Raw genomic sequence first — 16,740 nt, 5'->3', positions numbered from 1 at the left:
TGTGTAAGTCAGCAGTATCTCCTCTGAAATCACTGGACCTCTATCAACAAACAATACAAGTGAGATCACAGTAAAATTTCTGGAACGTGAGGAAAGAACTGGGTGCATTTTTTATATTATAACGTGAACAAAGAGCAAATGTATTACGCAGAACATCATATTAAATAATATATAAGCAACTGAGCTTATATATTATTGCTTTTTTCAACAATTTTATTATATTTTATACGTTATGCTACAAGAATCCATTGAAGAATATGCCTGTTAGATGCTATTTAGTGTGGATTATTTTAAAAGAGTAACTTTTCATTAGGCATGTCAAGTGAATAGGCATGACTAAAAGTTCAAGTATGCTACCTGTTTTACTAAGGGGTTTTATAAACATAGGGTGTTCACTCTTTACTAAATTTGGATTCCTCTTTGCATTTTTATTTTGAGTGGTCTTTCTGTATGTATGGAAACTGCCCACATGGTTGGTTGGAAAATATTCTGAAATTCTTTAAAATGAAAGATGTTATATGATTTTATTATGTATCTTTTTCTTCTATAACCTAACGTTCGTGCTCTCACTCAAGCAAATCCTTAAAAATGAGAGATGTAGGTCAATCGTTATTGATTAATATTCTGTTTTCTTTTTTGCTTTTTGGGAGCTCAAAGAACAAAAATTGTCCTGGATTGTCTGTGCTTTACGCATAATGTTTTTGTCTTCCCAATACTAACAGTATTTCTAAGATAGCTGCTTCAGAATTCACTTTGGTGAATGGAGAGAACCATTTTACGCATCCAAAGTAAATCAGTTACAGCTATTTGAAAAACTACAATTTTCCTATGCAGTGGACTAACAGGAAATTATGAAATCCTGAAGTATTGTTGGAAAATTGTTCTAACTTAAAAAATTTTTCTTTATAGTTTCATTCTCGATGTTCCACAGCATTCACCACTTCCTGCATGGCTCTTTACCGCAGGGAAAATGAGGGACTTTTGGGGGCAGATGTGTTTCCATTACACTATCATAATGCCCCTAAAAATCCTTATTGCTCTTGCAGTATTCTTCTGTGTTGCTGGGCCTGGTGTGAACTACTTGAAGACCTAGCTTATAAGTACAGCTTTTCTCTAAAAATACTTAAAAAAAAAAAATCACTGAGTTTTATTTTGTTTATCTTATTTTTAGTTGTGTTTACTGTTGCTTAAAATATAAATGGCAAGATATGCAACCACCTGTTGGTAAACAAATGTCGTAAGTCATAAATCCAAGGGACGTGCCAATAACTGCATGGTATTATGAAGAGGAATATATTTTGGCTTAAGAGTTAGAGCTTCACTCTTTTGGTATGATTAACTTGTTTTTAACATAAGAATTTAATGTGTATGTCTCTGTAAACATGACAGATTTCGCAAGCTAATTTAAATGACTTTTTTAGCGCACCTCACTTAGAGTATTAACTGCTTTTAAGAACATACATCAGGGCATTTATCACATTATTAGATCTGCCCAGTACTTTTATTTAAATTAAATGCACAAAAACGTTCAAATCAAATTTTCATGCAGTCCCAAAATAAATTTACAATTCACAAAATAAATTTACTATTTTAAATTTACGATTAAATTTGCAATTACCTTGTGGGTTCTCAGCTGTTCCATGCTTATTTGACTCGAAAGGTCTTTGTGCGGGCGTACCTCTTGCTGGGGCTTTAGAGGAAGGAGGGATGGCATAGTCCATTGGGAATGCAGTCATGCTGAATGGCTCCTCTCTCGACCCCTCCGGGTGAGTATGGGAGATCTCTAGTACAGGAGTGCCCACACTTACGTCTCTCAGGCACAGTTAATTCCCCTGAAATCTGCAGATTTCCACAGTTCTTGAAGGAAAAGGCAGAACATGTAAGTGTAAACATGGTTTGTTTTTGTCTGGGTATTGCAGGGCAACATATCATCAGTTTGACATGTGCAGTGCAACATTTATTTCAGTAGCTGTGTGTAGGACAGTACTATAACTGGTTAGTGTTAAATGTGCTCTTGACTTCACTGACTAGCTCAAAAGAAATAATAGATATATGGTGTCACATTGTCCCTCTGACAGTGTCTAATATCTTTAAATAGTCTTCAAAATATTTGGTGACACAGGAAAGAAACTAGCTGGGTAGATTCTCCCCACCCCATTTATATGTTAAGGTTTAATCCCCAAGGAAATGTTCTTTGTTTTGCTGAAGGAGGAAACTCTTACAGGTTAAGTCATGTCCTATAGGTCAGAAAGCAAGCTTGGCCTTATGACTGGATCCCAGAACTTTTGATGCCCAGATAAATACCACAATAACAAGAAAATTACTTTCTAGAAGGACAGAATGGGCCATGTTGCACAATTGTTGTTGACAATTCACAGGTCAAAACACGCTGGCATATGCATTTCAACATACAACATTTCAACGTGCAAGAGCATGTCTAATGTATGTATAGACACAAAGCAGTAGAAAAATTAGTCATTATATTAATTCTAAATTTTCATTATCGATACTTCAATGTTTCTATTTGGACTACTTATTGCAAGATGATTCCTAGCACCTTCTGACATAAATGAAAGGTGTTGTAACAGACTGGCTCAAGGCTTATGCAGCCTTTAAAATTATAAAAAATTATAAAAGTTACTTATAAGGTATTAGATTAATTGAATTATTAGTGTTATTAGGCAAGTTTTTTACCATCTCTGTGCATATTCAGCAAACTTTTTATTTCCAAGCAACAATCCAAGCTAAAGACTCTGCATCTAATTGAAAATGTTTTTAAAAAAATAAAAGTGTAAGACCGCACATATTCTGTGGAGTTCTGTAGTATTAAAGATCAGAGAAGGGAGTACTCCCAGAGCTATACATTGTATCACCTTTATATAGAAGACACTGCTAATATGAACAGACTAGAATTTTATTTACTTTTAAAAAGTTGTTTGGGGCCTATGCTAGTCACAATACTATGTAAGGAATACTGTGATACCATAAAAACTGATCAGATTTTGTATTTTTCCTATGTTACTATCTTATCTTACATGTATCTTTCAAGTATATCAGCATTTATTTTTTTTTCCCTAATGTAAGCAATCTTTCATAAAATTTCTTTAATATTTAACTCGTGGATCTCAACAGCTGATTCTTACATACATACCTACTTATATAAATACAGGCCGTAGCAAAAGTCAGATTCCCTCTGAACACGTGCTCTGTAAATATATAAAAATATATAAAAAATTATTTCTCATAGGACACCGCTGTCAAGACAAATATTTGCTTAGACCTAGCAATCCTGAGATTAAATTCAAGGAAGGGAATCAAAATCAGTTACACCATATTCCAGTCCTTTTCTATCTAATCAAAATAATCTGACACACAATTGTAATTTTTTACACATTTTTATCACTGTATAATAAGCATTAGAAAATGAGAGCCAAGCACATGGTTTGAGATGTGTCCTTAAACATTTGAATTCAAATAGTAAACATTTGAATTCAAGTATAAATTATTTTGGTTTGAAATAGTATGTCACAAAGACCTCTGGTTCTGATACAGCCCCAGAGGAAGGACTGCAAAATTCATCTGTAAAACTATCCACCAAAGGTAATGGCACTTTGTGAATAGGCTGTGAGTAGGTTTCAATATTAAATATTTTGTAAAATATAATTTTGCTGTCTGGTTGTTTTTTAAATATGAGTAAAGCAAAGATTTCTATTAGCCTCTTCCTAGGGATTTTGATTTCTTTTAATTCTAGGACCAAGAGTCATTAACATGAACCAACAAATTCATGGTGGTGTTCTAAAAGTTAGAACAGCAGCAACTAGGTAATGTTTTTCAAATAGAATTTCCACAGTGGGAAAGATATTAGATGTTTGTTCTGTGCCAAGAAATGAGTAATACGAGAATCCTTTCATTCTTCTACAAAATGGCAGAGCATTAATAGCATTTTAGTTTTTTATTGTAGATAAAGTTTTTGTGATTACTGACAGTCTCATAATAGATAAACAAAAACAGCAGAAAAGACATGCAGTTATTAAACAAGCTGAATAAGATAAACCAGTCTCATTTATATACTGAATAAGCACATTATCATCTCAAGTTTTGAACATTACCTCAACTGTATATACACTATTTAAAAAGTTATTCAGAATACAGAACTTGGCTCATCCATTTTAATAATATTTATTTATTTACTATGTTATTTGACTTCCAATATGTTAGATCCTGTTTCTTACTGAATTAAGATAGTACCAATTCTGCTTCAGTCAGTCCTGAAGGGGACACCAGTGCAGCTCCCTGTACCATTACCTGTAGGGCATGTGGCTACATAAATACCAGAATCAGAGTTTGAATGCAGGAAGCAGTACTGTACCTGTGTCACAACGAAGCTGTTCAGAAAAGCTCAGATAAAGCATCTAGTTTTGCACTGTGTTAGGGAAAGGTGTGGGGAAAGGAAGAGCTATAGCAAACAGAGTAGCAAGTCAACTGCAAGAGATAAATGACTACTCAGATGCTGTAAATAAGTCTATGGAATAAAGACCTAACACGTTTTCTGAGCAGGGGGACCAGAATGTGGCCAGAAGGGAAAAGGAAGCAGACCAGTATTCATGATGGGCCTGCAATGGATCTTTTCCTTCAATGGTTAGTTACGGGAGCAGAAATGCATACAAAAATCATAGAATCATAGATAAACTCCATTAATAAATGGTCACTATTGCATTTCTCAATTATACTAAATTGTTTCAGAATTTGTTAATTTGTTGCCATTGATGGCTGATTAAATAAGTGTAAATGTTTATTTTTTTTCATTTTCCTTAAATTTTAAATGTGTATAAACATTTCTATTCCCAAATTTGAACAACCAGTGCCAAGATTCTGATGGAAGTGGATCTCTATGGTTGTATTATAAACAAATGCAAACGTAAGTTATGAAGTACAATGCTGACATAATCTTAATTATAGCTGGAAGAAGATTTGCCAGTGTGTATACAGTGTAGAAATACAAGGAATCATTGTAAGTTAATAAAGATCATTAAAAAAAAAATCACACATTTCATAATCATACTTTCATCATGATAATATGACCTATTTTACACTTAAGCAATTAAAATAGAAGCTGAAGAAATACTTGGAGATGATTAACTTATTCAGTAGTTAGACTTGACAGGTGATATTACCCGATAAATAATCTACTAAGTGACTGGAATTCTTAATCAAAATGATTTTTTTTTTTACTTCTGGGTTGTTTTTTTTAACAACAATCCACTTAAAAATTATCTTTACCTTTCCAATGACAAATTATATTTTGTATATTCCTTTAAAAGAGAAATCTACACCCTTGCTGTGACTGCTGTCTGAGGCTTTCAGATATCTTAATGGTGAGAACAGCATAAATATCTAACTTGATTGCAGTAGGTTAATTTTGTATCAGAGGAAGCACTAAGATATTCATATATAAAGTCACAGATTCTGTGCTTGTCATTTTTTGAGTTCTGAAAAAATTCAATAACAAATTTACAGCAAAATTATCCCATGACTAGAGTTGGCAGTAAGGAGAACTAAGTGCATCCAGAAGATCTCCAGATTGCAGTTTGAATCAAACATAGACTCTGTGATATAATCTGGACTCATATTCAAATAATCTAGATTCAATATATTGATAATTCATATCAAATCATCTTATAAATTTTTTATAACTCGTACCAGAACTCCAAAATAATATTATTTTAAAACTCTGGGTATATCTAAAACCAAAAAGGAAAATAAACTCCTTCTTAAAACGTATCTGAAATGAAAATTGTGGAGCTTTGCTTCCAGTCTGAGCACAACAAGATGAATGTTGCAAATTCAAGAGGTTCTGGATTCAAGATCTGGGCCCTGATTTGCCCTCCGGCCAGTCACAGGAAGGTACAAAACGCCTTCATTAGAACCTGGGCAAGGTCAGATATTGCATGCACTGCACCTGTCAGAGGGAGCAGTACAGCTACCAGCCAATTTGGGAATGCATTTTAATCTGCAATAGTAGGCCAGGGTAAGTCAACGCTGGCCTTAAACATAGTATCTTTCTGTACCAGCTCTCTTCCTATCTCCTCCTTTGCAGATTATTCAGTCAATAAACAGAAAGTTCCAAGAAGTCAAAAAAAAAACCCCAAAACAGGGGTAACTCCTTTTCAGGATACTCCAGCCAGACAGTAAAGACTGAGCCACAGCTGCAATTTCCTGATAACGTACCTCTTGCTAACATCCCAGTATGGTGTGTGCGAGTGGAAAAATTACAGCAATTAGTCAATTCAAGCCTCTCGATTTTCTCGCAAAGCAGGACACTCCGTGCATCACGTCCTGCAACGCAGACACGCACTTAGTGTGGCGGGTCGTGTAACAAAAGCGTGTCTTTGCCAGGGGTTGTACAACACAGCGGAGCAGGAGATCGAAGGAGACTGCAGTGCAAAGCTGGAGCTGCGGGTAAAGTGCCTTCTGGCAGGCCCCTGGGAGCATGGCGGGAGGCTGGAAAACACCACTCTGCCGGCAGGGCAATGCTGTGGCTCTGTCCTTTGTGCTGCACACACTGGTTGGGACTGGTCAGCAAGCGGATCATACTTGACCTTTATTATTGCTGTTTTACGTGTCTGGTTTTCTGACTTTTTCTCAGATGTCACCCGCAAGATAGCAACAAATGGTGAACTGCTGCACTGTGAGTTCCATCTCACCTAACTCCTAAGGAAGTTTCCTTTACCGTTGTTAATAATGGGATTGAAAAACTGCCTGCAACCCTGATCCTGCATAACAGACAAACTGTTTAGCTACACAGTTTTAACTGATTTCACTAGGAAATAATATGAGCAGAGCAGTACACTTGTACACCAAATTCTGCAGAGTATATGGCAATACCTGCAATAGCAAGTGTATCTTACTGTACAAAAAAAGTAAACATTTCTAATGAAGCATAATATTGTATGGTATTAATATTATCTATATAATATATTCTAAGGACATATTCTCACCTTTTATTTGTATCAGAGAGAACAGAAAAACGTATTTTCCCATTCTACCTATGGAACACTTAAAAACACTTCAGTATTTATACTAAAGTACTAGAGTACAGCAGAGTTACAAAAGGAACACATGGAGTTTTAAACATATTTGGGAGATAGGGACTTTGATTCTGTTCCGTGATTCTACATTTCCCAGTCCTGATCTATGTGTTTAACACTCGGGTGTTAAAAGATTGAAAAGAGCGAATAATAATTTGAAGGTGGTGTACCTTATTTTGAAACTTTTTTTTGTACTTCAGGCTGTAGACAATTATTACGAATCTTTAGCATATAGAAATACAGAAATGCTGTGCTGAGAAAAGGCATGGGAATAAAAAATAATACAGCAAACCAAAGTCTCTTTAGACCACAGGCCACTTGCCTGCTGCTTCTTACAGGAACTTCCAGTTGTGCTGCTTGCTTCAAGTGTAGCAAAAAGATAAACATTTTCTTGTTGCAAGTTAACAAACACTGCCATGCGTGACAAGTCGATAAGCAGTATCAAGAATTGTATCAGGAGTTTATTAGTGCATTTGAACAAGATAGAAATGTGCCAGAAAGTTCTGAAATGCAGCTGAAAAAGGAAAAATAATTGGTCAATGCCCAAACTGTTCTGCAGAAAAGAGGTTTTCTGTTCTTAGTCACTGGAGCTTTCACCGCTATAGACAACATTTCTTTCTGTTTGTAGTAAACTCCTCAATGTATCTGCCTCCTTTGTACACTTTACACCACTGTGTTGTGGTTCTGTATTTTCAGGTGGTACGAATATAGGAGTCTTAAGTTCTACACTGATAAACATAAGCGACTATGCTAACATCATGGCACAACAGGCAGAATTTGGCTTAGTGACTTCATTAGATTAAAAATAAGATTTTCTGCTTTGTTTCTTTTCATATGTGGATGTTGAGATCTTATTTCCATGTTTTTGCCTTCTGTAATGATGGAAAATTATAGTGTGTATTTAGGTATGATACAAAATAGGTGCTATGATGCGTTCTGCTGTACACCTCTATTTAGCACTCCTTAAATTCTTGTCTGATTAGTTTTGTGATGTGGGCCTATATGCATTAGAACAAATTGATAGTGTTTGACTCTTGACATTGTCACCAAATCTGTCTTTGGACTAAGATCTACCAAAGTAAGTATTAAAAATCCTGCTGTATGTACCTCAAATGTCACTTCTAGCCTCCTTTTTGTAATGGTATGCAGCATAATATAAACAAAGAGATAATGCATAGTGATGTAGTATCAGGGTTTACTGGCAAAAGTTGGACATTGGTATATTAATCACAGATGATAAAAGCACAAATAAAAAGGTCTTCTTCCTAGGACTTTTTCCTACACTCTAATGACTTTTTTATATAATTTATTTCATTGAACAACTATTTTAGAAATATTTTTTTTCCTTACAAAAGTATCCATATTATTTTTATAGTCCCTTTCCTCACTAAGACAGGCTTTTAAGCACCATTGACATTTGCTGTATGCCAATTTTTATGGCTCTAGAGAAATAACACTGATACACTGTAGAGAAAATTGTGACATATTTTGCCTGGAAAATGTTGTTACACTCTGTCAAAGAAATATGAAGAACTTATTTTAATATCCTGTCTCACAATATGGGGTAAAAGGACAAGAAAATTAGGACAAGTAGATGAAATGTATACTTTAGCAATATGTGATCAGTAACCAGAGGGCTAATATTTTCAGTTATTTGCAAGACTTCAATGATTCCCAGATGCCTGAAGTAGGGCAAGGATGAGGAGTAAGAATTTCTTCTGGATTTGATGGTTGCTTGGCACTGTGGAATGTAGATACCTTTGCCCATTTGTATGAGAATTGTGTCCTTTGCCTTGGTTTCCCACTGGGAGCTCACAACTGAATACATACACAGTCTTTCAGGACTTCCTTCCTCCTTTATTTAGTGCACACACACAGGAGATGCATATGCAGGGTGTTTATTGAAAGGAATGAAAAAGTTTTACTCTTCAAGCCACTGAATGTTCATGAGAGAGTGTCACACATATATGGATATTTGGTGAAAATAAACATGCTCGTGTCTGTCTTGAAGGAGAAAAGCAAAGCCTTTTTTTCCTCTGTATTCTCAGACACTGAATAACATTCTGCTACAAGACAGAAACTGTTTGTGTGCAGATGCTTGGCTTCCTTGAAAACATAAACAGTTTTCTTCGTAGCATATTTATTCACCATATTAATGTTAGTCAACTAGGGGTTATTATTTTTTCAAATTGAACGACTCTCAGGCTGATAGCACAGAAGTATTGCTATTGGCATGCTAGATATTTTCAATTAATTAAGTTAGTAAGTTCAATAATTTAATAAATTAATATTTTTCAATTAGTTATTTATTACATTCATTTATTTAATTGCCTATCCTGGTTTCTTCACGATTCTGAAATCTAGAATATTAAAACTTCCGCAACAGACCAGACACTGACGTGTAGATGCAAACTCAGGTACGGGATATGGCCGTCATAAAACAACACACTGAAATTAGATGTTTCTTGATACAGTAGACAGTTTCACTATTAAGCAACGGGGGCTCAGAGTAGCTTTAAAAGATTCAGAATGTGAGCAATCTAGTAAGGTGGCCTATAAGGAGTAAATTTCAATTTAAGACTTCTGTGAGGTCAATAGTTTCTTGCACGGCAATGAGGTTCCTCCAAAGTGTCTAATATTTCATGGCAGCACAACTCTATGTTGTGGTAATCAGCAGATATTCAGGTTTATGATAATCTCTATTGTGATAATCAGCAGATAACCCATGTTATGAAACTACTGTACCTTGACTGTGGCATGACGAAAGCAGGATGCTAATGGATCATCATTCCGCAGGCTTTACAGCTCTGGATCAAAGGAACTCATGTAGGCCTGTAACATAAACAATAACCTGTGAGAATGCAGAAGCAAAGAAGAAAAGTGCCAGTTTAGCTGACTGGCTGCCCACAAGAGCAACACACTGCTTAAAGAATAAATTGTCTTTCAGCTTTGCACCAACAACTATGCTGCAGGTATTTAAGAAAAATAGATCACATATGGCAAGCACAGACACAGATAGCATTTCTCTTCTGAGGTCTAAGAATATTTTTCTGTAGTTTGTGCAAAAACCCAAATGGCCATAAAGGGCTAATAAATCTAAGTTAAAATGGAAATGAATATTGTTTGATAACATTTGTCTTATATTAGGTCTGATGGATTTAATGTTTTGGGTAGAATAAAGTTCATGTATCATAAAAGACCAGTGATCTAGCACTTTAGACTCATTATCCTGCCTAAAGGAGATTTCAATTTTATTTTTTGTCATCAGGTTATATTAGGTTAGGTTGGGTCTCCCAAAACAAGTATCTTTCAAGAAGGAAGACTGATCTAGACACAAAATTTGACCTGAATGATCTTAAATGTCTTGTTCAATTTTAGAGTAATAAAATGAGACCTCAATGGGGAACTTGTTACTTTTTCTGTTACCCTGATTTATTAAGTCTAGAGAAAAACCAAGAATCACATAGTAACTGGTATACATCAGTATTTAGTCAAATAGTATTATGCCAGGTCATATCCACTCAAGTTTTGGCTTTGATTGTCTTGGACCCTAGAATACACCACAGCACAATTTATAGGCAAATCCCTCTTCCAAAGAAATGTATCAACAAGCCAGTTCTAGAATATTTGACACAGATAAATCTAAACCTGTTAGGACCTTTTCCAGACATAGTAAAGTGAATGGACACACAATTATATCTGCATATTAACTTTACATTGAACTATAAGGCAGCAGGAACGTAGCTAGAAAATATCTTATTAACTAAGAGACATTTGGATTTGTCCCAATATGTAATGTTTGAAAGCAAGATTTATTTAAAACTAAGTTGACTTTTTCTGAAAATAACATAGTTAATGAATGTTTGTTAAAATCTTTTCCTTACCTAAGATTTTATATACCCTGTTCTCAATGCTGACATGTTTTGTAGTTATTATCATTTATTTTAAAAAGAAGTTCAGTCTTTTAAAATATTGGAGCCATATTACGGGCAGGTTCATTGGTCTTATCAAATCTGAATTGTGCAGTTACATCCAAGTCTTTTTACATAAGAAAGTAAATTTACTATTAATACAGAATGAATAACAAAATATTCAGATATAGGACTTTTAAAAAAACAAAGCTAAAACAGTCTTTGTCTTCCCTTAATATTCAATACAATTCTGAAAGGTTATCTAAATAACGATTTTAATGCATTTAAGACAACATGCTATTTTCTCATTTTCATTTTGTCATTGGATCTAGTATTTTTATAATACCTACCAGTTCAAGTAGTAATAATTAGCTTGCCATTTCCATTGGTAAAGGAGAACACAGAAACTTGGGCAGGGGGAGAAGAATGACTAATTGGCTGAAACGGCTCTATGTTGCACAAGAAACCTGTTGGCAAAATGGAAATTACGTAAGAGTTCCTACTTCAGCTGCATCTTTTTAAATTAATAAATTAAATACATGAATGAAGAAATATCAGAACGATTTTATCTGTAAATGTATAAATACATGTGAAAATTTGCTTTCACAAGTTATTTCTATACACAAATTCATAATTCATCTTCTCTAGTCAGCTCTTACTTTTGTGTTGTTTTTTTTTTTTTTTAGATTCTTCGCACTAACAGAAAAGATACACAACAGTAGCAAAATGCCAGTAGAGATTTGCATAATGCAAAGTTATACCACATCATAATGTACAACAGCATTTGTAAAATTAGTACAGGGCATTGTACTGAACATTGCAAAATATGTTTAGTGTCTAAAAAATTCCTAATTACCCATATATATCCATGTACAAATTATTTTCAGATACCATAAAAATTATTGTCTCTACAATGGACAAATATTTCAAATTCTGATTTCAAATTCTTGCCACTTTTCACACACCTGCCATCCCCTTACCTTATAGAACTTTTTGAAAACTTAATTCTTGAGAAACAAAGCTCTGGTAACTTGTCAGGGAGGTGAGCAAAAGAACACATATGCATATGGAAGCAAACAGTGGTGTACGTTCCTAAATTATCACAAATTCATGGAGGATTAAAGTGCATGGAGAGTAACAACAGTCAAGCACTGCATTTCTGAGTCCTCTGAGAACATCCAGTGTTCTTCAGACGTGAAGAATATTCATGTTGCCTAACAGGTCATTTAATTTGCAGTGTGAGTGTGTATCTCAAAGCAATCAGCCGTATTTGTATTTTGTCAATACAATGAGAACTTGAAATGTATTAAAAACTGCAACATCATAGGCCCGACTACTTAGCTAAGTTAATAAGAGCTTTGCTTCAGGATTGGGAGTAGCTCACAATTAAGATCCGAATGTGTGTGACATATCATTGTAGGTAACACCTTTGAGAAATCATCTGTATTCTTTTACTCACACATTACTGCAGAATTTATCTACAAAGGCACATCATGGACCCCTTCATTTGAAACAATGGGCCAGCAGTGTTTCTCTGGGAGGACCCATCTTGGGAACACACCTTGATTCTGAAACACCTCATTTCAGAATGTTTTGCAGGGAATTCTGTTTATTTGGATTTCTGTTGCCAAGTGCTAGAGGTGGAGAAACTGTTCTGAAGTAATGGCTTGGAGGCAGTGCACCAGGAGTACTGCACCAGGAATTCATCTTAATGAGCTCTAGTGTTTATCTCTGCTTAAACAGATAAAGCACCTAGTCTGCTCTTTACATAATGTATTCCAGTACTGACAGTAATTACATAGAGCTCCCTTCTGAATTAAAAAAAAAAAAAAAACCAAAACAACAAACCAATATGAATTAAGGCTCCCCCCAAATTTTCATGAAATTTAGAGACTTGAATCTTGCAAGGCAATAAACCTTTGTTGGAAAGGTGCTATTTAGTCCATGCTTGTAGCTTTACTCCCTTTGTACAAATCAAAATATAATTTGATCCTCTAGATTTAAAATGAAACTTTTCCATATTGGGATTGTTTTAAAAATAAGGGAGATATGTGTTAGCCAGAAATTATTAGCCACACATTATATCCTAGAACGAGAATTCAATATTTATTACTGTAGTAATAAAGCTCCAAGACGCAAGAATGTGGTGGTGAAGAAAGGGATCTTCCCAAATCAGTGTAACAAAAGTACTATCAGAATCATTCTCTAAGTATGTGCTGCTTCAGTATGCAGTTTTTAATCATTAAAAAGTGGAGTCTTTTGTAACTTGAAGATAAAGACTTTAATGAGAATTTTTGTGAATGCATTACTTTCCTGTTAAAATACTTGGAACGCTTTGTTAATCCTAGTAAAGCAGCAAATGGAATGTAAAGATGAATGGAATTAAAATAATACAGTTGTCCTCTGTGGAAAAAAAGTACTATAGAGCTGAATGCTAAATTCTCTACAGAAAAGTATAAACTAAGTAGAGTACTAGAAAGAATTCCTACAGAGCATCATTAATTTAATCCTTATTGAAGTAATACACTTCACAAATTTAACAAATCCTTACTAAACAATTTTTGCTAATATGAGAAGTACCTTATCTGTACTCCTATAGCTGAAATATTAATTTCTACTTTACTTTCAGATTTACAGCCATATTGATTGTTCTTAGCCAAGGTCTAAATTAAAAAGTGATTAAAGTAATGAACAAACATTTCAGAGTACAGGTAATGTGTTGCACCTGGTTCTGCCTTACTGCAATAAATGATCATTTAAGAGCAAGACCTATTTTTGCCTGTGTATATATACAACTATATATACACACACACATACGGTTTGCTCTAGAAAGTGCAAAGAAATACCCCTTTCTATAAAATCCACCTTTCTATGGCTGTAGTGTGACTTAACAGCCTAACCCCCCTAAAGATGGCAGTCTGGTTTTCTAGAATAAATCCAGATTCAGGGTAGAGTCTTTCAAAACAGCAAATTCTTCTTGGAGTCCTACCTATCTTAGGTGGTTATCATATGAGAGGATGAATTACTCTTTGGCAGTAGCCATTTCTCTTCTCTGATAACATGGTACTCCTCAGTGATCTTGTTCATCATGGTGTATAAGTTTTAGACATTCACAGTAAAGAGAGATTAATTCTCCTTAAAGCTACTGTGTTCCTTAGAGGGTTAAGAAATGAAAAGCCAGCATATTATTTTTCTTACTTACAAGGTCAGAAGAAATACTTAAAAACAGGCTATTCTAACATTGTCTCATTGTGGCTGCCTATTCTATTTATGACACCACTTTATAAACTGTCCAAATCTATTTATGCAACCTACAGATACTCTAAATCACAAAACAATATTAAGCATGAATATAGAAAAAATAATGCATTTATCGTGCATAAATCATTTCAGCCTATAAACATATCCTAAATTGCACTAGACAAGCCTAATATCACTTAAAAAATAAAGCAACTAAGCATTTAACTCGCAAAGAACTAACATGATCAAAGATTTAAGTCTAAATGACAAAACAGTTTTACTTAGTAATTGTCTACTTATAGAAAATTACTGGCAGTAATATTTTTATGACATTATGGTCATATTGATAAAATTTTCTAGAGTAAAAGAGTATGCACTAAACATTATGTTGTAAAAACCCTTGTAGTATAAGTTTATAATGAAACTATTGAATTTCCTTATTTAAAGAAGCCCTACTGCAAATCAAAGAATGCAGAAATAGGTAGCTCTATCACCTGATACCACTACTAGGTGTAGATCATTTTGCAATCTGAAACTGATCTGCACAACCGTAAGTTTAGCATATCTTCAAACAACGACTTTTGTGAGAGGCCATTTTGTTTACAATAGAACATAGCAAAATGTTCTTTTGACAAAACATTTTGTTCTGAGTCCCTATTTTTGTATTTTACTCTAAAAATCTCTTACGTAAATTATGAGTATCATGTAAATCGGTGTGCAATACTCAAAAAGAAATCTCAATTTATGGAAGAGAGTCTTGATTTCAGTAGGTTTCCTGATTTCCTTGTACTCATTCTTTGTACTGCTGATTTCCTTGTACTCATTCTTCTAGAATACTGTTCGTTTTGGAGGAGAGGGCACAACCAATTAACCATAAGTCATACCTTTAATTCATCATCTCGAATAGGTTGCTTAGCTTCATCAGGAGTTGCCGTTCTAGTCAGAATGTGTTTTGCACGAGGACAAAGTGTAGCATAGCTGTATATCCCTTCATACTGGTCATTGTCTGAGGCAGGAACAGTATGCAAAACCGAGACTGTTAATGCACTATTAGGAACTTTCTTCATTATAAAATATCATATTGCCTTATAACTAGAAAATTATTTTTACATTATTGCAGTAGCTGGATCAAATAAAGAGATATGGTGGCATGTTATCCCTGACACACATTTCAGGTACTTGCTTTGAGCTGCAGCACATTATGAAATGTGAATAATCCAGAAATAATCCATAAATAATAATAATCCAGAAATCACATAGGACAACTATACTTTCTCTTTAAAACTTACGTTCAGGAGTATTAGTTGTAGGCATTATTGCACCCTGTGCACAACAAAATACTTGATTCCGGGTTTCAATTATACAAATATGTATTTTCACTGAATATTGACACTCTTCGTACATGCCCATTAAAAATATAACTCTTACCCCCAACACAAGCATGGATTTTTCTCTGTAGCATAAGGTTTATCCTTAAAGCAGCTGCTTGACTGTAGTGAATAATGCAAAAAGCACATTTTGAGTCCAGCCACCTTAAAGAGTGACCTAAATGAACCACTGATGGCTAGTGACAGAAAACAGTTTGCTTAGAGTTTGCTACTGTTTGGCATTAACAAGGTCTTTTAATACTTGAATTGAAGTTATCTGGCAAAACCTTGATTGGCTTGATTAAATCTTCATAACTACTTACTCACCAGAACAAATACATATACACAATTCTATCAGAATTCCTCAAGTCTTTATCAGCATGGAAAAATTACAATGTGAAATCTTTAAAGGATTTACTAGAGAAGTCTTCCTTTTTTTGTGTGTCACAGGTCTATGTGGAATGTAGTGCTGGAGCAGGGTCTTTTCTATCCCCATCATCATCATCAACACCACACAAAATATGGTCAGGTAGCTACCACCTCTTTTGCCTGAAGAAAACGCAGATGAGTGCCAAATGAGATTCTTATACTCATTTGGCGTTAGACTTTTAACCTGCTTAGCTTGATAATCTGAGAAAACTGTTGTTAGGCTAGCAGAATCTGTCCTAAAATGCAATGGTCTAGTTAAAATACGTAGGAGAAGCCTGCATGGTGCCTCTCTGCACTAGATTTGACTGCAGCCAGTACTATTAATCCTCTGACATCATAAATACCATAGGAAAGACATACTAATAAAAAAGTCAGCACTGACACTGTTAATCATGTATACGAGTATATAAATACTGCAGAAATCTCTCTTTTTGAAGAAAATGAGCATTGTAACAATTTCCTGCAGAGATTTACATTTATTTTATCGCAAAAAATACTTATACGCTGAAAATAACAGTCTTTTAAATAACCATTTGATTTTAAGTATCATTGTTATATCTATGTCAGCTTTTAGTGAAATAGTTGTAGATGTGTTATTAGTGTTTCTAGTATCTGTTCTGTTTGTGAAAAGGTTTGATTTAGTTAGCAATGAAGTTTGCTCCAGGCTGAAATTTCAGCCTTATGTCACAGCTATGTAAACCTGGA

At 34.5% G+C, this 16,740-nt stretch overlaps 1 long non-coding RNA gene across 15 annotated transcripts in view; it reads left to right on the top strand.

Moving 5' to 3' along the window:
• Positions 1 to 16,740, top strand: part of LOC147527549 (uncharacterized) — a 42,836-nt gene that overhangs the window by 6,023 nt on the left and 20,073 nt on the right. For 3 of the 15 annotated variants that reach the window (XR_015222649.1, XR_015222645.1, XR_015222642.1), the window contains exons 1-2: positions 201 to 6,688; positions 9,885 to 10,060. The exons of 1 other annotated variant lie outside the window; for it this stretch is intronic. This is a non-coding gene — a long non-coding RNA (uncharacterized LOC147527549). Of the gene's footprint in view, positions 1 to 200; positions 6,689 to 6,904; positions 8,167 to 9,884; positions 10,061 to 16,740 lie in introns of those variants that run through there. 11 more of the 15 variants (XR_015222644.1, XR_015222643.1, XR_015222648.1 and 8 more) reach the window with 10 other exon arrangements.

Source organism: Tauraco erythrolophus, chromosome 17 (genome assembly GCF_009769465.1).
Source record: "Tauraco erythrolophus isolate bTauEry1 chromosome 17, bTauEry1.pri, whole genome shotgun sequence".
Lineage (NCBI taxonomy): Eukaryota > Metazoa > Chordata > Aves > Musophagiformes > Musophagidae > Tauraco > Tauraco erythrolophus.
This window is presented reverse-complemented; position numbering and strand designations above follow the sequence as displayed.